At 44.4% G+C, this 22,065-nt stretch overlaps 1 protein-coding gene across 13 annotated transcripts in view; it reads right to left on the bottom strand.

The window, feature by feature from the left end:
* Esrrg (estrogen-related receptor gamma) overlaps positions 1–22,065 on the bottom strand; it is a 618,195-nt gene that overhangs the window by 473,273 nt on the left and 122,857 nt on the right. For 2 of the 13 annotated variants that reach the window (XM_087581299.1, XM_087581298.1), the window contains exon 1: positions 7,930–7,967. The exons of the other annotated variants lie outside the window; for them this stretch is intronic. The gene's annotated coding sequence lies outside the window, so the exon portion shown is untranslated. Of the gene's footprint in view, positions 1–7,929; positions 7,968–22,065 lie in introns of those variants that run through there. 13 annotated transcript variants of the gene reach the window in all.

Here is a 22,065-nt window from a genome sequence, read left to right as displayed (position 1 = left end):
AAAGTTGTGTGTCAGCTTCCAGAGACAATGCCAGAAGGGAGCCTCTAAACCTAAAGGCTCTAAACTTCAAGTCTCCTCACTGTAGTGGTCCCTCTACCGCCCTACAGACCATTTAAGGTCTTGACGGCATTTCCTAAAGCGGTCCATTCGAACTACAATTGACTTCTGAATTCTGCTCCATATTTCCCTGGCTAAGGTGACCGCGATGTGACCATAAACATTCTTGGAATTTCGCCGAAGGAAAGTCGTGTTGTTGATATGTTTAACCTTGGTTTAATACTTTATAATTGCATAGATCATAAGCATTTTCGTAAGTAGAACAAATTATTGTTTATGGCTCCCCTGGACCAATATTATTTTATAGGACTGTTTCTCTCCCTTCAACACCTTCCCACAAAAGTAAAAAAATCCCAGGCCCTGAGATGAAGCAGAGTCTACAGCCAAGCTTGGAAGAATGAACCTTGAATAGACATCATCGTGGGGAAGAAGGAAGGTTTCAAATGCACTAAGACAGATGCGGACCTCAACAACCTCCTCTCATCTCACAGTTATACATGGAAGACATTTGAAAGAGTTTTCATAAATGTTGACAATAATTCCAAAAACATATATATATAACATTTCCAGTGGTAAGTGGTTTAACTGAGGAAGCCTTTTAAAACTAGCAAGAGTAGTTTTTTCTTTCCTTTCTTTTTTTAAAAATCCAATCAATCTAGTAGAGGAGAGACTAAATTATATTTCTATTCTTCACAGGAAATGGGATTATGAAATCACGGCTGGCATATGAAGAGGCAATCAAAGAGCATGTAGCAGAAAGGAGAAATATTTTAAGGAAGAGTATCAGACGACTAATTGAAATTTTGTTTTTCTGGCTTTTTTCTAAGTACGATATTTGTAAGCTTTGTTAAATTAAAATTTTGCCGTGATTTTCTTCCCTCTTCTGAACAAATTCAGTCACTTGTGTGCCTAATTTTACGGCTTTGATTTTGTGCTCTCTCTCTCTCTCTCTCTCTCTCTCTCTCTCTCTCTCTCTCTCTCTCTCTCAAAGAGCTGAGGAGAGGGAGCACGGATCTGTGCGCCACTCTGTGTGTGTCAGGAGAGGGGGCTGCAAGAACACCTGTGAGTCCCTGGGGAGAGAAACAGCACAGCTGATGGCCAGGCCTCTGACTCGTCTCTCCAGTACTAAAGGTGGCTGACCACTGACATCCTACATAATACTTTGAGGGTTTCCTTTAAGCTTCCTACCTGAACCCTGCTGGGTCAAAGGTTTCATGGGGGTTCCCTTTTCTTACCACTGTGGCCCGATGAGCTTCAGTGTGGAAATGTTTAACAGTTCCTTTACAGAACAGGGGTTTATGGTTCCCATTTTCCTTCTAGTCCAGAGAAGGGTGGCCATCATCTGCAACTCTGCTTCATTCCCTGTCTGCTGTGATGGTCTGTCTACACATCTGTGTAAAGGAGCCAGGGAATCCATCCCCTAATGTGGGTACACCCACTGGATGACTGAAGAGGAACTGTGAGATATTTGATCTCTTTGTGCCTTTGGTAGGCTCACTCTGACCTTTCAGAAATTCCCTGTGGGACACTACTGTCCAGAGACAACCTGTGAATGCCTTCTACTCCCCATTCTCGGTTGTATTCCTTGTCTACTGGTGACCCCTCACCATATATAACATGGCCTAGAATCTTTGTCTTGGGGTTTGTTTTTATGGGAACTCAATCCAAATGCTGAGAGAGTCAAGCCTCATCTCTCTCTCTCTCTCTCTCTCTCTCTCTCTCTCTCTCTCTCTCTCTCTCTCTCACACACACACACACACACACACACACACACACACACAATCCCTCTCCCCACCTCTCCCTCACTCTCTCTCTCTCTCTCTCTCTCTCTCTCTCTCACACACACACACACACACACAATCCCTCTCCCCTCCTCTCCCTCACTCTCTCTCTCTCACATACACATTCAGAGAGAAAGACAGACACACACACAGAGACAGACGTACAGACACAATACCACACATACACACACACTCTATTTCTCTCTCTCTCTCTCTCTCTCTCTCACACACACACACACACACACACACTATCCCTCTCCCCTCCTCTCCCTCACTCTCTCTCTCTCTCACATACACATTCAGAGAGAAAGACAGACACACACACAGAGACAGACATACAGACACAATACCACACATACACACTCTCTCTCTCTCTCTCTCTCTCTCTCTCTCTCTCTCACACACACACACACACACACACACATTCAGAGAGAAAGATAGACACACACACAGAGTCAGACAGAGACAGACAGACAGACACACACACGCTATCTCTCTCTCCCTCCCTTCCCCTCCCTCTCTCTCTCACATACATACACAAACATACACACACACAGAGACAGACAGACACACACACACACACATACACACACACACCCAGAGACAGACAGACAGACAGACAGACAGACACACACACACACACACACACACACACACACACACACACAGGGAAATAAAGAAGAGACAAAGAACTACATAATTACTGTTTCTTGCTGTATTTTTGACTACCAGCTTCTCTGTTTTCTACTTTCTTTGAATAAGAGATTTGAAATACGAACTATCCCTGGGACTTCTGTCCTGCGTGATTTAGAGAATTTTTGGACTGTGGGTGTCTGTCTTTCATCTTATCTGCTTCTGTACATGATCTCTCATACACACCAGTTTCGTTTTTGTTGACTGCTTTAAAGGAAAGATTTATGTTTAATTATGTATTTGTGTGTGCAGGTGCCAGTGAAAGCCAGAAGAGGGCACCAGATCCACTTGAGATGTGGGCACTGGGAATCAAACTCTAGACCTCTGCAAGAGCCGAACCACTTCATTTATCGATGCTTAGCCTTGTGGTAACTTTCCATTCCCAGGGCACAGTTCTGCCGATTAACAGGGACTTGTTACAAACTTGCTGCCTCCTTGTTGCCACCTGTTACTCGAGACTCCTTCCAGACAGCAGTTAGTCTGGAGTCGTTCTCAGTTTCTGTCTGTCTGTCTGAGAACTTTGTCTGCAGCATCGGTGGGCTCTGCATCACTGGACTTACATCTCTTTATCCTCGAATCCTCTGGGTGGTAAATAACAGTTACTGCTTTCCCTGTATTTGCCTGTGGTTGTTTTCCCAGAAGAATCTGGGCATTTGGGAAAGCAGCGTTGGGTGCCTCTGGAGCTGCCTTCTGCTCTAATACCGGTGATTTATCACATCTGGATCTACTGTGAATAATCATTCCAGTAAAATTGAATGGGAAAATAGATAAATCAGAGTCAGGGAGGGCAGCCTTGTGGTGGCTTAGAGGAGAAAGGTCCCCCATAGGCGCATGTATTTGAGCACTTGGTCCCCCACCGGTGGTTGTTTATAAAGGTTATGGGACCTTTAGGAGAGGCAGCCTCACTAGAGGAAGTGAGCTTTGGGGTTTATAGATTTACCCCACATCATCCTTTTCTGCTTCTACACCCTCTTTCTGCTTGTTGTGTGAGTAAATATACGATCAGCCATCTCCTGCCCCTGCCTGCAAGCCATGCTTTCCTGCCATCATGGACTCTAGCTCCCTGGAGTACTGAGCCAAAGGAAACCATTCCGTCTAGAAGTTGCTTTCTTACCAGAACAAAAGGCACATAACAAATACAATCTATATGTGTATGTGTGTATGAATATCTATATTTTATATAGAAATAGAATATAACTATAGATGATAGGTATAGATATACATGATAGATGATAGATATACAGATATAGGTATAGATATAAAGGAGAGATAGATAGATAGATAGATAGATAGATAGATAGATAGATAGATAGATAGATAGAGTCTCACTGCTATCATTTCCTCTGGGATGGGTAAGACTTAATCACGGTTAATTACCATTGAATAGAATTGCAGCAGTCATACTCCCAATACAAGTGTAGGTGCCTTAATACATTTTTTAAATAGAATTTCTCATCTAAAAATTAGAGAGTGGTTAATTTCACACAAGACAAAACTTAACACAATATAATTAGCTAGCTAATTCAAAAGAGAGATCCATCTAACGTATCACTCTGTCTCCTATTAAATGAACAACTAGTAAGGGAAAACAGACCTCGTCGTCACTGCAAAGAAAACAGAAACTCAACCCAAACCTTTGACAGCCTCCAAATAAAACATCCACATGCCTTCAATTGCATGTTCACATGCACACATATGTATGTCCACCTGCTGAGCCATGGCTCAGCCCCTTCGGTTCCATCTACTTTCCACAGACTTCTGCCTGAGCCCTGAGGCAGGCTGTTGACAAGTCATTTTCGGCTGGAAAGGAGTTCTGAAAAGTTCTGGACCGGTAGTCACAGAACAGTTTCCTAACATTTACTTTTGAGAAAAGTGGTCTGTTTTTTCACTTAGGTAGCCCACGGCACATTAAGAAATTCTCCGTTAAACTCAGAAATCATTGGGTTTCAAAATGATGTAAACTTGGGTTGGACACGTGACTTAATCTGCAGAGTTCTTGCCTAGGATGCAAAAAAGCCATGGGTTTGGTCTTTGGCACGACCTCGAACATGCCTGAAGTATAGCACACAGGAGATGGAAGCAGGGGGTAAGGACTTTAAAGTCTTCCCCTAATATGGATGTTAAGGTCAGCATGGGCTATGTGAGACCCGGTGACCTCACAATGGGACGTCATTAGGTGTTTTCCAGTAAGAGTCTGCTTTCAGGCTTAACCCTCCAGACATTGCCAGTGTGGTCACCAAAGGATGTGACCCAAAGGGTGACATGGACAGGAAGAAGACTCAAAGTGGATGCTTCATGTGTCCTCCCGATTAACCAGTGTGGACTTCCCAAGCCACACAACATAAAGTTTTTGTAATTAGAAACAATCGGTCCTGTTTCAGAAATGGAATAACAGCGCCTGCTACTCACATTACAAAAACAAGTAAGAATAATGCTTAAAGACACCTTTGTAAAAGACGTGTTAGCCTGACCATAACGCTCTTCAATGTCTGAAACAACTCTATATTTGCATCCAGAGTTTGCACAAAATCATTTCTTGTCCACTTCCTTTGGCCCTCCAAAGTGCATCAGGAGTGCCACCCCCTGAACAGACAAGAGTTACTTGAATTTCCTGTGATTCTGTCTCCACAGAAGCTCCCCTGAATCCCAAGGGCCTGTGGCTGCTTCTGTCTTTGCCCTCCATCGTTATCAAAACTCAGGCAAATATCCGTGGCCTTTAACCTCCTTGCTTCAGATTCAGCACTGGGTCAGCAAAACGGGATGTAATGTCTGTGCTCACGAGTTGTTCTTCATCCACTTGGGGGAAACAACCAATGATTGTGTGTGTGTGTGTGTGTGTGTGTGTGTGTGTGTGTGTGTGTGTGTCTGTCTGTCTGTCTGTCTGTCTGTCTGTCTGTCTGTCTGTGTCTGTCCATCTGTCTGTGTGTCTGTTTCTGTGTGTGCCTGTGTGCTCATCTGTCTGTGTGTGTCTGTCCTTGTATCTGTCTGTCCATGTGTCTGTTTCTGTATGTGCCTGTGTGTGTGTCTGTTTCTGTGTGTACCTGTGTGTGTGTGTCTGTGTGTGTGTATCTGTTTGTGTGTCTGTTTCTGTGTATGCCTGTCTCTGTGTGTATGTGTGTTTGTCTGTTTGTGTGTCTGTTTCTATGTGTGCCTGTATGTGTGGGTGTGTTTGTCTGTTTGTGTGTCTGTTTCTGTGTATGCTTGCCTGTATGTGTGTCTGTTTCTGTATGTGCCTGTATATGTGCCTGTCTGTATGTGTGCCTATGTATGTGCCTGCCTTGTCTGTCAGTCTGCATGTGTGTCTGTCTGTGTGTATCTGTATGCCTGTATGTCTTTGTGTGTTTGTCTGTCTTTGTCTCTGTATGTGTGTGTCTGTTTGTATGTCTATGTTTCTGTATGTGCCTGTCTGTGTGTGTGTCTGCGGGTTTGTCTGTATGTTTATATGTGTGTGTGTTATTGTGTGTGCCTGTCTATGTGTCAGTGTGTGCCTGTCTGCGTGCGCTCATGTGCACGCACACACACACACACACACACACACACACACACACATGAAAGAAAGGTAAAATCCTTCTAAGGGGGGTTGGGGATTTAGCTCAGTGGTAGAGCGCTTGCCTAGCAAGCGCATGGCCCTGGGTTCGGTCCCCAGCTCTGGAAAAAAAAAAATCCTTCTAAGGGGTAAGGATGATTGGAAAACACAATACAACAGGGTTGGCCAGTAAAAAAGTTATCTGGCCAGTCCTAGTATAAAGTTTGCTGCAAACAGCAAATTGTCTCTGAAAAGTACCTCCCGGGTGTGGTTTGCTTATTTACTTCCTTAACTCCTACTTGTGACTCAAGGATAAAGCTCTGTTCCCAAGTGCATGCCACCCCTCCCTTATTACATGTCCTGTAGGTGAGCTTTGCCCCTAACTTTTCCCAGCATTCCAGAGGATGCTATGCTGCTTCCGACAATGGTGGAACAGTGGGGAGCTGCAGAGTGCTGCTGGAGCCTGGACTTTTTCAGATGACATGAATCAGCTGGACTGGTGTGGCCTCAGATCGGACAGGAATGGGGGCTCCAGTTTGGCCGGGCACCCAAACCACATGCAGTACTTAAGCTTTGAGCTGCCAGAGCTTTGAGACCTTCCTTAGCGATATTTAACTACTCATGACAGGAGACTCTGAAAGCTTTTTGAAAGTCTTATTCACTAATGGAAAAGCCTCTTACATATTTTATAAAACTAAACAAACATCAAAGTTAACACTTGAGTGCAACTTGTTTTTCTAAACTCGGAGCCGCGTCAGCATATAAATCCCTCCTGAAGGTTCTATTAAAGCCAATAGAGGGTGGAGAGTACAAGCTCCCTGAAGGCCAAGACTCCAGATGATGCCTTCGCTCCCCAGTACCTAGAATGCTGCCTGACACAAAGTCAATGGGCAGGGATGCTTACTTAATTGTATTGATGAGGGAGGACGGGATATTCATGGGAGATATTTATCTACATGAAGCATTTAACTTATTCTGATTTTCCTTGAAACATTATTAGCTAGCTCCGGAATTAATATTGCAAATGCAAATAATTTTGTTGCATATATACAGATAGAGAATTACACTATAAACATGCCCCAAACCAAAATCCCAATACTTCACAGATGACACAGACTGACAGAGGGTAACAGCTTGCCTGGGAACAGGAATCACCAGGTAGCACTGGTCAGTTGCTAAGTAGGAGTCATGCACTGAGCTAAATGTGCCCAGGGTCCCTTTCAGTCGCACGTCAGTCATAGCAAACAGGTTTCCCCTTAATCACCGCATCTACACATCGCCCACTTATCCTCTCACCCCTTACCCTGTCTTTTGCGGCACACTTTCTATTCATTTGTCTATTAGATGCTGCTACCAAGAAGAATGTTAAGTTCCGTCAAAGTGGGGACCCAATTTCGACTCTGGGATCTTCAGCAATAAGTAAAAACTCAATTAGTAGTTGACGGATGAATGGCTTGACCTGTCCTTTCAAAGCACATCTGCAAACAAGACGGTTAGCCCCAGAAAACTGGACCCAGATTTCTCTAAGTCTCATTCTCTTCCTGGTACCCCACGCTGATAACCCCACACAGCAAATAAACAAAAGTGAGGGGGAGCCTCCCTCCAGCTGGCTCCCTGATCTGGAAGGCACCAAGACCCCAGTCCAGCTGCCCTTGCCCGTTCTGAGGGGAACACAGGGAGCAGAGCCCATAGCCTTCCTCACGTTCCCTGCTCCCGTTAGCTAAACTGACTACAGGAAGGAAAGTTACAGAGTTGCAGCACGGGAGCAGAGACCAGCAGACGCAAGAGCACGCTGAGCCACCTGAAGTCCCTGCAGTAAGGGACCCGCAAGGCACAGAGTGGAATCAGAGCAGTGGATTCCTTTGAACTCACCGGACCATGACAAGGGTGGATCCAAGGTTACGGTTTTCCCTCACTGCAGCCTTGCCCATTTATATCCAGGGCCCTCCACCTCTGAGGCACCCTGTTGAATGAGTCACTCCTGGCTACATTTGTGCCTCAAAAAAAAAATATTGGGTAGAGATTGCGCTCACTCTGGCTCCCGTTCCACGATGATCTCACCCCAACTCCTAGCCCATAATGATGAGGCTCTGCTGGAATTATGACCCGGAGCCCATTCTCAGTTTCTCCCTCTAGAAAAACTGACTTTTATCTGCCTCGTATGTTAAACTTCGTCTGCAGGTAAATAGTACTTCTCCCTCAATATATTTTTATTTCATGAGTCTGACGGATGAAAACAGGAGCCGCAGTTGTAATTACTCCAATAAAATGAATCATATCTTTCATTCACATTTTACTCCCTATAAAGGTTTTGGGTTTTTTTTTTTATGTTTTTTGTTTTTTAAGAAAAAATGTGTGGTGTGCTTCTGACTTCCTAATGTATTTAAAAAAAAAAAAACTATGGATTTGCTGGCTGCATTTCCCTTCGTAATTTACTTAAAACAATAATTTAATTTTTATTTTCCTTTTGAGACTAGCGGGGTAAGAGTGTTCCATGTAACCTAGGCTGACCTCAAACTCTGGAGCCAAGGCTAGTTTCGAATCCCTGATCCTCCTGCCTCTGCCTCCCAAATGCTGTAATTATAGCCAGACACAATCATAATCAGGTCAACACAAATGTTTACAGTAGATTATACGTCTCAGGAGACAGTGGGCTGTGGTTTTGCTCATTTTCAAGCCGTCAGTTCAAGTTTAGTTTAGATTATGACACCAAAACAAACCATTACCGCTGTGCTGTTTGACTTGCTTTAGTAGAAGAGTTGGTGACTACCTTCCAGTTCCTAGTTATCCATTTCACAAGTACCACACCATCTTAAAGGCACTAAGGAGGACCATCGCCAGTGACAGGGGATTGTAAGAAGTATTACATGCGGGATTGGGGATTTAGCTCAGTGGTAAAGCGCTTGCCTAGGAAGCACAAGGCCCTGGGTTCGGTCCCCAGCTCCGAAAAAAAGAACCAAAAAAAAAAAAGTAAAAAAAAAAAAAAGAAGTATTACATGCATGCACACACATAAAGATGCACAGAGAGAGAGAGAGAGAGAGAGAGAGAGAGAGAGAGAGAGAGAGAGAACAGAACAACTATTGTGACTAAACCTATTCACAAAGAATATTAAGAAATAACTGTGGGGGCTGCAGAGACGGCTCAGTGGTTAAGAGCACTGGCTGCTCTTCCAGAGGTCCTGAGTTCAATTCCCAGCAACCACATGGTGGCCCACAACCATCTGTAATGGGATCGGATGCCCTCTTTTGGCACCCGCAGGTATGCATGCAGATAGAGCACTCCTATACATAAAATAAATAAATATGAAGACAAACAAACAAATGAACTCACTGTGTATACACATGTGTGTTCATGTGGTGCAAATGCACTTGCGGCCATGTGTGTGCTTGTGACCATGAAACCCTTGTCTGTGAAACACTTTCTCACTGGCTGAGTCTTTACCAAGCCGGCTCTCCTGGCTGGTTACTGAGTCCTGGGGATCCACCTATCTCTGTCTCCCTGGTGCTGAGATTAAAAACCAGCATCTCAATACCCTGCTGTTTCTTTCATGGATTCTATGTTTGTTTTTATGCTCACAAGACATGGGCTTCCTTGGTGGAGCTATTGCCCCAGCCCTGGGAAACAGATCTTATCCTTTTATCTGACAAGCCTCAGTTCAGCTCAAACTGCTCGATAATCCTGGCGTGTGCCCGCAACCCTTCGGGTCCTTTGTAGACTTTCTGCAAAGCTGTACAGGATTGCACATGCCCGCCTTGCTGCCCGCTGTGATGAACACAAGATGGCACTGGCCTTCAGGGATGTCGATCCAGAAGCTTTTAGGAGCACTAGCCCGTACTGACAGGTCAAAGACAACCAAGATGACTCCTCAGACTCCTTTACTAGAAGCTAGGAGATCCAATGCCATGCTTGGTACAGCCTCTCCTCCTTTTTTGCACCCAGCACATCGGCATGGTCCATCCCTCCATTTTATCATATACCCCTAGGAGTATTGTCCCCAATACTGGCTTCATGAAGGCAACCGCTACTGCTACCTTCTATTCCTCTGCCAACCTCATGACTGTGTCCCTGCATGTGAATTTACCCCTCTCCAGGGGATGACCACAGTTCTTTAAACCCTTCCAGTAGCTCTGTTTGGTCTTCAGGATGAGGTCTGCACTCCTTGGCAGAACCGATCAGATCCTGTGATTGACAGCTCTGGCTACCTTTCCTCTCCCTGTGTGAAGCACACACTTCCAAGGCATCGGGTGTTGAGCCCTTTTGTCAAGGGCTGTATCCAGAACCTCCCAAGTTCAATGTTAGGAACAGTGCTCATGCTCTGTTTTCTCATTCCCCACACTGCAAGGATATTACATTCTTCAAGTAGGACCAGAGTCTCCTTCACTTGCAAGCCCCTAGTCACTAACAAGGTATCTAGGCCCTAACAACATAAACAAATGAGGTCAGAATTTTAAAAGTGGCTCTCAGCATTTCCTGTAGCTCTTGAGTCTTGTTTCTCCATATCCTTCTGGTTGTGCTGTAAGCTAGTCTTGTTTCCTAAGGTCGCCGCTGTTTTCTCTGTCTCTCTTTAACCATCTCACATGGAGAACAGCAGAAGAGAAGGGGCTTGGATCTGTTGTAGCCAAGATTCCAAGGCTGGGCCACTGAGAAAAATTAAACCACGGCCTTCTCAGGAGGCTTTTATTTACAAAATAATGAAAAGGGAGGTTTATTCCTTGCTTGGAGAGTCTCAGGCATAACCTTAATTGCTGAAAATGGAGTGGACTAGATTCATAGTTGCTAGGAATAAACTCTGGGTATGTAGGGAGATGAGGGAGCTGGCACAGTTTCCTCCTTATGTCTGTGTGTCTTCCCTTAAGATCTGACAAGGAGGGAAGAGAAAGGGAGAGGAAAGGAAGAAGGGGATGGGTTTGTAGTTAGCACATAGGAAGGGCTTTGTTTTGTCAGTTTAAAGAATAAAGAAAAGGTGGAATAGTGAAGGAGTAACCCAAAGGTGGGGACATTTAAATCTTGGTCTATGTACTCACTTACCACAGAAGTGTCAAGCCTCCTCATGAAAGGACATGCAGAGTGTCCAGATATTAACCAGAGGGCTGGGGAGAAAGCTTAGTGAGGTGAAGTGCTTGCCTTCAATCCCCAGGAGCCTATGAAATGTCCTGGGCATACAGGGAACCCTAGCACTGTGGAGACAGAGACAAGATGAGACCTGGGGCTCACTGGCCAGCCATCCTGAGTTCCAAACCAGTAAGAGACCCTGTTGGTGGAGGCGGTATGTGGGGGTGGGTGGATGTGAACAGGCATGCATGCTTTTGTGCATACACATGCAGTGCATGTGTGTACACACATGTACATGCACAGACATGCAAGTACATACACATATACACAAAGGCACATACACAAAGAATCACAGATATACACACGCATATACACATGAACACACACAAAGATACACACACACAAACACATATACACGCACACACAGACATACACACAAACACACACACACACATAGACACATACACAAACACATATACATGCACACACAGACACACACATACGCATAAGCACACACACAAACATACATACACAGACACACATACACACTCACTCTACTGCAAATATCATTCATTCATCCACCAGACATTTGCTGAGCACTCCCAGCTGGCCAGAGATATTTTTAGATGTCAAGACTCTGACTCGAAGACCCACCATTCACTCCCCAAGGTGATGGCTTGAGAGCACTAAATCTCTTTTTCCGAATGGGAAACAATCTTTTACTTTACATTACATAGGCCACATAATCCAGGGGAAAAAATAGAATGATAAGTAATAGTATGCCTTGGCCGGAAGCCACAGGAAACAGGGGCTTTCTTTTTAATCAATAAAATTAGATGACATTATGACATGTGCCCATTTAGAATGAAACTGCAAATCATAAAAATGCCAAAAACGTGGGGAAGAGAAAACATTAAAGGCGCTAACAGTGGAATATTAAAGACAGGCATAATTAAAGAGAAAAAGCATAATAAATACAGGGCACTTTAAATTCTCTTTGTCACGGGGCTACACTGCAGCTTGACTCCCCATCCCATTAAAGTCAGTCTGAATTGATTCCCTCCTCCGTATAATGTGCCCCTCTTGATAACACCAAAACACTTCTGCTCTCAAGAGCTCCTTGAGGCCGCCCTGCAGAGATTCCACGGGCAGGGTTTTCCTGCCGGAAATGAACCGCAGCTCACTTCCGGCAGTGGCTGCAGCCGTGCATACCAGCAGGCAGGTCCATGGCTGGCCTTCCATGCCTGGATGAGCAGACATAGGCTCGTTCCCTTTGCCCACAGCGGGTGGTGGGGAGCCCTCAGAGGCACATATATCCGGCATAGGCACGAACCCCAAGCTGGATCAAACACGCTACCTTTGGATTGTTGGGACTTTCCTCGAATGAACAGCATTTACTAACTTGTGCTTAGGCCGCGCAGTATAGCTTCCCACACAATTTGACTAAGTTTGAATAAAAGGATAATTGGCTTGCTTTGGTTTTGCTTGATGATGTGCATCAACGATGCTTAGAGGAAAGACACTGAGGAGTTTAAACCTGCTTTCTAACAAGCAGTTTCCACCTCCGCCACACAATGTGAGAAAATGGAGGGGAGTTGGGGAACGAGCCAAGAAATCCAAATTGTCTTCCCGGACCTTGGGAGAACTGTAAAGGTCATCTCTTTGCCTGACCGAAGAGCTTTCCTCTGAAAAGTGCAGCAGCGCCAATAGCCCTTGGTCCTGCACACATCTGGCCCCTTCCCTGATTTTTCTTAAATCACTAATGGAGCTCGCTTGATAGCAGCTCCTCCTTTCCCAAAGCTGAGCCCGCCCATCCCCTTTCGACTCCTCAGCCTTGGTGACAGCAAAGGAGTTAATGTTGGTATCTCAAAGGCCTGTGGTTTCAAGCAGAAACCAGCTAGCCTCCTAAGAATCAAAACCCTCGCTGCCAGGCACTTGTTTTCTGATAATGCAAGGAAAACTAAATGCTTGAAGTACAAAAATAGATGTTTTATCTGTCGGACACACGGGTTGCAGTCTATGACTCTCTACTTGTAAAGCTACACGGGGGAGTTAGGATAAAGGGAACAGAAAGGACTGTTAAATGCTAACAATGGCATGCTTTCTCCTTCCTTCTGACCAGGGCTCTTTGCCTATTAACACCGGATGGCTCTGCCTCTCGTTTTATAAAGCTACCCACAGCCCATGGGTGTTATCAGTCTAAACATGGGTTTTTCAAATGTCGTGGTGTTCTATCTAGGCATGGGCGCTTGTTTCCCAAGCTACTTACGGCATTGTCTATTGTTTTACTGCCCCGACATAACTTAGCATTTTGCTGACATTTTGTTGTCTTCATTATCAGGATTTTCAAATCGGTTTCCAGTGTGTTTAGCCTGGACATATTTGAATATGCCCGTCTGTGCTTCAGTTCCAGGAGATAATTAGGAATAGTCCTTCGTATGGCATAAAGTAATTCTCCAGACCTCATCAGCTCAAAGCACTGGACATGAAACATATAAATGGATAGATAGCGTGTTTTGATAAGCTTATACAATTTTGGAAAACTATGATAAAACCCTATGTGAACGTTAAGAGAGCCTGAGTGCTATACAGCCTTTGAAAGAAGATGGCAGACAGGATAACCTAAGGCAAGCATTCACATCTGAGTGACTCAGGCAGCCCACAACCTTTGGGCCAAAGATATAATAAGCACTACTTTTACAATCTACTGAGAGGACCACTTGTGGCAAGGGCCTGGTACTTCTGACTACTTGTGATTGGTTTGTGCTTCCTGTTATAGTTAGCTTTAATGGTCAACCTGACAGATGTAAAACCACCTAGGAACAGCCTCAGTATCTGGAGCAGGTTGGCCTTCAGGCGTCTGAGGGACATTTTTCATAACAGGACTAACTGGTGAGAAGACCCAGCTGACTGTGGGCGGCACCATTCCCTTGGCTTGGTATCCTGGACTGGATAAGAGGAAGCTGGCTGAGTATTCAAGCATCCACTCAGTTATCTCTGCTCTTGGCTGGGAACCAGCTCCTGCAGCTATGACCTCACTGCAGTGATGGTATCTAGCCTGGAGTTGGGACCTAAGAGAAGCTATCTCCCCCAAGCTGCTTAGTCTCGGGGTGTTTTATCCAAGCAATAGAAATGAAATGAGAACAGCTGAGAATGGCAGCACGGCATAGGAGAGAAGACTGTGGGTCAAAGTCATGTGCAAACCGTTACGGAAGGTGGACCCTTCCACCCCCCCACACGCACACATACTTAACAGCTTGAAAAAATAAGATGACAGGACTGTCAAAAGACTGGGATCTGAGTTATATTACTGGGCAAAACTTACATTATTAATTAATGTCATTATTAATTAGCTGAGGCTCTGTGGTAAAGGACAGAGAGATAACTCTTTTCCTCCCATATGAGTCAGTTCAAATGGGTCTGTCACTTACCTGGACAAGAAAATGATGCTTTAAAAAAGCTGCCCATTTTAGAGACTTTACGAATAATATGAAACTTGTTAAAATCAAAGATCAGCGCACAACGGTCCCTTCAGCCACTGCCCACTCTCGGCCCTGAGGCTCTGTGACAAACCCTTCCTCTCTCCCTTGCTCTGTGTTCTATGCTCCCTTTGAACTTTCTAACAGAGATCACAAGGACCAGGAGGCCAAGAGAAATACCATGCAAGATCCTGGGGACAGAACTTCCTCATTTTACCATCCCTGGGCCAGAAAGGAATGTACTCTCCTAGTTATTTTCATAAGGATGGTGGATGTTTCTTGAAGAGAACACGGGAAGAAGGCACAGTCTGGAACACAGGTCACATCTGATCAATACTAGGAGAAAGTCAGAGAAAGCTCACTCGTGGTACTGGTGGGAGGATCAGGGTGTGCAGAAAGATATTCATAGGGTTACACCAAGAGCCACGTTTAGGGTTAGGGTTGAGGCTGAGTGATAAAAAGCTTGCCTGGCAAACTCAAGGCCCTGAGTTCAATCCTGGGCATCAAGAGAAACAGAAGGAGGGGGGGCAGTGAATGAACTCATGAAACACACCTGTGCTCTATAGAAACCACGCCTTTGTCGTCTCCTAGTGACAATACATTTTCTAGGTATTTTCATCTCCGTTATGATAATCTCGTGGTTGAGGCTCTGAAGTGAACTGGACAAAGCTCATCTGACAACGTGTGGGTCTAGGAAGACAGATAAGATTGTTTGCTCCCCGTACTTTGCTTTCCTGCCTAATCCGAAAGGTACAATCTTGTCTACGTAAAAACCTGTTATTTCACACAAAGCTTAGATGAGAAATCTCTGGGTTCACTTATTCAACCAACAAATAGACATCATGGTGTGGATGCAGAGTTTCTATCTTTAAGACAAATGTGATGTTTTAAACAAATAACACAAGGTGAAGAGACAGCTTGGGGGTCAAGGACACGTCTCGTTCTTGTAGGGGGCCTGGCTTTGGTTCCCAGCCTATGAATGGTAGCTGACAACCTTCTGGAAGTAGAGTTCCCACGATCCAACCCCTTCCTCTGGCCTCTGGAGGCACGTGGTCTACAGACACACACACAGGCAAAACACCTGAGCACATGACGTAAGCAGAAAGGATCACAAAATGACTTGCAACCTTGGATTGAGTCTAGGACAAACTGAAGAACTTCTGCAGCTTCTGTGGTTCTACCAAGATAACCTGCTCAAGTATCCTCCCCCGAAATGAAGAAATTGTAATTTCCACAGGGGAGCGTTCAGCATTCTTCAGATTCCCAAGTGATCATCAAGGGTAGGCATGGTAAGTACACCAGTGTCAAGCTGCCACTATTAACATGCAGCATAACTGGACACATGGGTTGGACGTGCTCGCCACATGAGCGGAAACGATCCACGCCCCTGTGCTTGCACACCAGTATCTTCCCCATATAAAATGTGCTGACTAGCATGGTGCTCCGCGCTCACTCAATTCTATAGAACCAAAGAATCACTGCATTCATGAAGTGTGTCTGCTGGAATAAAGGGTCACAAACCGGGTAGCCTTGACAATGGGAATTTGTCTCAGTTCCAGTTCACAAGTCTAAAATCAAGGTAGCACAAGGTTGAGTTCTCCACAGGGCTAAGAGCTAGTGTGAGCTTGTTCCTCTGTCCCTGCTTTTTTTTTTTTTTTTTTTTTTTTTTTTTTTTTTTTGTGGCTTCTCTGCAGTCTTCGGGATTCTGTGATTTGTGGCAGCACAGTTCCAATCTTCGGGTGACATTCTCCCTGCCTTTGCCCAAATTTTCTCTTCTATAAGGAGTATTGGTTACTTTCATCATTGCTATGGCAAAAGCAAATTAGGAAAAGAGGAGTTATTTTGGCCTTGCACCTTAAAAAGAGAAGAGAGTTTATCATGGTGGAGAGGGCATGTCAGCAGGGGCAGGTGGTGGCTGGACACAGTGCGTGCAGGGTCAGGAAGCAGAGAGCAGACAGGAAGTAAGGCCAAAGTCTCAGACCTCAAAGCTTGTCCACAGTTCCCATTTGCTCAGAGAGAGTCTACCTCTTAAAGGCACCACCATTTTCCAAAACACTGCCACCATCTGAAGACCAAATGTTCAAATGTATGAGGCTGTGGGGGAGGAGGCATATTTTACATTTAAAGCACAACATAAGGACACTTCTCAGAGTGGATTAAGGGCCACTCTCATGACCTCATCTTAATGTGATTATCTACAGAGACCTGCTTCCAACTAAGGTCATATGCAGACATACTCGGTATTAGAACTCTGATGCCCTTGGAGAGACAAATTGAGCCCATAAGTGACATCTTCCCTATGGCATCCACGGCAACCCGAACTCCAGCTGTCCACACTGGGAACATGGGGAAAACAGACATGTCATTTCCTTTCATCAGGGACAAGTCCAGTCGCTCACACTGAAATGAACCATTCCCTGTCATATGGGATGGCAGCTCAATGAGATATATCTTGATTTAATAGAGAAATAAAAACGATATAAGGTCATAAGCTAAGACCATCATAAAGTGCATGCAGGCACCCTGGACTTTAATACTCCCTAGCTGCTTTTTAACTCCGGGTGAAACAATTTACCTAATGTGTATAGGAATGGTCTGATTAATTTCCTCCTCTCCATAATACCTACCTGGACCCTATCATACACCTCAACAAAGGTGGTTTTCCTTTCTTTCTTCCTTCCTTTCTTTTTTTCTCTTCTGTTCCTCTCTTATGTTGAAGCTTCAAAGGTTCAGGGATGTAAAAGTATAAAAGTACTGACTTCTGAATAAAAAGAAGGCTCCCCTGAAACACAGCATGGTCATACTTGATCATGGTCTGTAGAGAGCCCTTGCAAAGACCAGGTTGGCACCAGAGTCGAGGGGATGATTCCAGCCTGCCTTGGGCAATAGAAGGCAGCAAGGGCCTCTCCCTACACCTTCACAAATAAGTCTTTCCTTGGTAGAACAGAGATTGATAGAGCCTTTCAATAGTGGGGTGGTATGGACTTGCTTGGAAAGGCTAACATTGGAAGAAAGATTTGAATTATGGAGGTAAGATGAGGAAGAATGAATGAAACAGTGCTTCCAGTGGAGGATGTGCTTTATGCACAGATCAGTCAGCATAAGAAGAGAAGGCAAGCTCAGGGATAAGTGGGAGGTCAGAGGCAATGAGGTGAGAGAACCTCCAGAAGAGATCCAAAGACCATTCACTGTGGTCATGTGGGAGGAGTGGGGATTGCATAACCCTGAGCAAAAGCAGAGCTAGGAGATACTTCAACTACCTTGTGTGCCCTGGCCTCTGAAGTCACACCCAGTGTGTGTCTTTAAACACTGAAAATGTGTTTCTCGTTCTCAAGGAACTTCCTCCAAGAGTCTAAAGAGAGATCTTCAGATCTAGCCACCTCTCCTGCAGAGGCTCCAGAACAGAAGGTGCTAGGTTCGTGCAATGAGAGGCTTGGACAGACACGAGGTGTAAACCCAGGATCTACCTTCTCTGCACTGGGCTGGAGTTGGTGTGACCTAGTCAGCTAGCTAAGCCAAAGAGCAGTCTATTCACAATTATGTGCCTTAACAGATGAGAGATCCACGAGCAAGAAAACTGAGCTCATGATGAACAGCTGGGACAGCCTACAAGATAATCTGACATTCACAATACGATGAATTCTTCTAGATGCACTGTGTAGTAGATTAAACTGAGATTCCAAACAGCCCTTCTGACCAATAGGATAAAAGATTTTAGAAGATTTAAACCTACTGTGTTATAAATCAAAGTTCTCATGGGGGCGTGTGTGTGTGTGTGTGTGTGTGTGTGTGTGTGTGTGTGTGTGTGATGCTTCCTATGTGTATATATGTATGTATATACCAGGTTAGCTGGTCTAGGAGCTTCCAAAGACTCTTACTGTACCTCCCATCTTGACAGATCAGAGAGAACAAATGGTCCCTGCTGCACTCAGCTTTTATTTGGAGTCTGCGGTTTTGAACTCAAGTCCTTAAGTTAGCTACTATTGCAAGCCTCTCGTCCACTGAGCAATCGCTCCAACTTCAAAGTCTCTCTGAGTTGCATCCTAGTCGACTGAGTTCATTCCTACTCACACTCTAATCTGTGGATAACTTCTTTTAGCCTTTATTTATGGAGAGTACCCATTCTCCGTGCTTTGGAACTGGATTAAATAACAACATTGGTGTTAACTACTGAGTTCTCAGATCTGTTGTTTGACACTTTATTTACTGTTGCCAATGATAAAGCTTAGTTTCACCACAAGCATTAGAGAAATCCTGTTTAAGGCTGACAATAGCAACTTTAATTCTTCATAATTTAGGCCTTTGGATGACTGTACTGGCTGGTTTTGTGTGTCAACTTGACACAAGCTGGAATTATCACAGAGAAAGGAGCCTCAGTCAAGGAAATACATCCATGAGACCCAAGTGTAAGGCATTTTCTCAATTAGTGATCAAGGTGGGAGGGCCCAGCCCATTGTGGGTGGTGCCATCCCTGGGCTGGTGGTCTTGGGTTCTATAAGAGAGCAAGTTGAGGAAGCCAGGGGAAAGCAAGCCAGTAAGTAACATCCCTTCATGTCCTCTGCATTAGCTCCTGCTTCCTGACCTGCTTGAGTTCCAGTCCTGATTTTCTTTAGTGATGAACAGCAATGTGGAAGTGTAAGCTGAATAAACCCTTTCCTCCCCGACTTGCTTCTTGGTCATGATGTTTTGTGCAGGAGTAGGAACCCTAACTAAGACAGATGACCCACCAGGATCTTTCCTTAGATCTTTAAAATAACAGTAATGAACTCAGAAATGACAGAGTAAAGTTAGAGATGTGCACAAGAAGAGAAGAGGGATATTTCGTCACACCATATACAAGTGCATATGTGATACCACAGTGGAATGTCCACCATGAGCCCCAAATGTTAACATTGGAATGAAACATCTCATTTCTGCCTAGAAATCACAAGGGATAGGGGTGAGAAAAGGAAGGAGAGAATCATTACTTTTAGTTTAAGATGTAAGATCCTTCCAAGGTTGCCTTGTTATCAACTCATCAACTTCCTTCCAAAGGGGAGACAATGAAAGACAGGTCAGGGCATGGACTTTCTCAAAGTCGGCTCTGAAAGATGCCACGCATGGGAACCTCCTTCCTTTCATCTCAGTGCCTGACAATCGTCCCTAGGACCAGTAGTAGCAGCCATTTATGACTCCCCTTTGAAGGACAAGGGATGGAAAAACTTCAATCTTGTAAATATGTTTATCATGATGTCTCCATAAAGCTCATGTGTTCTTAGGCTATTTTCTTGGTGAGACCAACCTTCCTATGAACAACAACAACAACAACAACTAAAGACTCCTTCAGATTGAAAGACTTGCCTCCCCCTCCTCTCGGTGATAGCTAATTCCATTTGTGATTGTGCCCACCACCCCTCTAGACACATCACTAGTAAAGAAGATAAGAAGAATTACTTCAGGCCAATCATGAAAATAGATGGATGCAGCTAGAGGAAAATAAGGTGATGAGGGAGCCAGAGTGTATCCAATGGCAGTACGATGGTATAAATACAAAACGGACCAAGAAAACTCAAGACTTCAGGTCTTTTAGAGAGTGCATAGACTGTCACAGCCTTGCTATGCCCAAACAGCCCCCACCCCAGAAGATCAGGGTACTTGTACCAGTTACAGCAACCCCAAGACAGGGCCACACACGTTACAACCTTCACCTTCTGCAAACCACCTCAACTTCTAACTCTTGGGCCTGTGGCCACAGCAACTATGGGCAGGAACTTTAAGGAGACAACACCATTTGTTCAAGTTTACAGAGCTGAGCTGTGAGGAAAGTAGAGCCCAGTGTTGGCCTTCAGTGACTGCTCTAGGCTACTTGCATGGAGTGATACTAACAGAACCTTGCAGGGAATCATCTAGAAGCTACTTAGGAAGTGTCATCCATATTTTGGAATATCCTCTAGACTGGTGCTGCCAGTGGCTATGAGAAGTTTTGGAGTGGGGAGTAGGAGAGTAGATAGACAAGCACAGTAATGAAGGAAACCCCAAGGTGCCCTAGATGCTTATGATAAGTTGCCACATGAAATGGTATTCCCCACTTTCACCTGGAGAAATTTTGAAGGTCTCCTTTTATTACAGGGACAGTAGCTCTCAGTTTACCAATTAAGTCCACATCTCCAAGGTTTTACACCATGACTGAGTGAAAACACATTCCACCTCCTTCTTGGAAGAAAGAGTTCCAGCTTTCTCCAATAACCACTGGCTGAACAACATCTTCCCACCTTTTTAGAACTCTCTCTAGGATCTTCAAAGGTCAGATTTTCTCTGTCTTCTGACACACACATATCTGAAAGGGCTATTCTGGGGTATGTTGAGGTACTTGGCCTGGAGGAAGTAGAAACACTTCCCCATGGTGAGGAACATTTTATGTCTCAACAAGTCACCTTCATTTCCTCCTCTGTAATTCCATTCTGCTTCCTCATTACTTAAACGCTTCCTGGATTGCCCAATCCATCTAAATTCGACACATGTAAAATTGTGTATGTTCTCTTTCCTCCTGCAGAGCATTACTCACAGATCACGGGAGGACAATAGCCATTGCTTGATTGATCCTTTAAGGTGTGAACACAGAGAATACTTCTTAAAGACTCAGCTAATTTAGGGCCTGGGATGCCTAAGTTGGTTAAGTGCTTGCCACAAAAGTATAAAGACCAGAGTTTGAATCCATATGAGAATCTAGGAGACATAGCATTCAGCTGTAATTCTAGCACTGGGAAGGAAGAGACCAGAGGAGTCCCATTGGACGGCTAGTCTTGCTGAACGGCGATCTCCAGGTTCAGTTAGAGACCCTGTTTCAAACTATAACATTGACCTTTGGTACCAACATATATATGTACACAAACACAAAACAGGCCCATACACAACACTATACACATATTAATATGCATGCACATACATAAGCATACATGCATACACACATGTCAACATTTACACATATGCATGCACACACATGCACATACTTGAACAATTAAAACCCAATATAGTAGAGTGATAGGCAATGCTCTCTTGCAGCAGACTCAGATAGTTTCCACAGGCTCAACCCCCTGTCTTTGGGCCTTGTCAAGTTTAAGTCTAAGAACTCTAGAGTCAAAAAAAAATTATCACAAGGAACTCAAATAATCTCACTTTTTGTGTGATTAAATAAAAAACAACAAAGATGACAGATTGTAGAAAAAAATAAAAACCTCCCTTGGTTTTGTGAAAGTCTGGTAAATCAGGTTGGTGTTCAGTTGTTAATGGTGCCCAGCAGCAAGAATATTTTAGGTCCAAAGTTGCTTAAAGAATCCTCAGTGTGCAGACCTCTGAGTCCATGTGGCCCATAAGCAGGTCATTTAGAGTACAGTTCCCAAATTTTAACCTGCTCTAACTTCCATTTAGAGCACAAAGTCCAGACCAACTACAGGGACTTCTGTGTTGATGGGACACAAAAATGAAGAGATTTCACTG

This window comes from Rattus norvegicus, chromosome 13 (assembly GCF_021556685.1).
Source record: "Rattus norvegicus strain SHRSP/BbbUtx chromosome 13, alternate assembly SHRSP_T2T, whole genome shotgun sequence".
Taxonomy (NCBI): Eukaryota; Metazoa; Chordata; class Mammalia; order Rodentia; family Muridae; genus Rattus; species Rattus norvegicus.
Note: the sequence above shows the minus strand (reverse complement) of the source record. Positions and strands in the feature narration are given on the sequence as shown.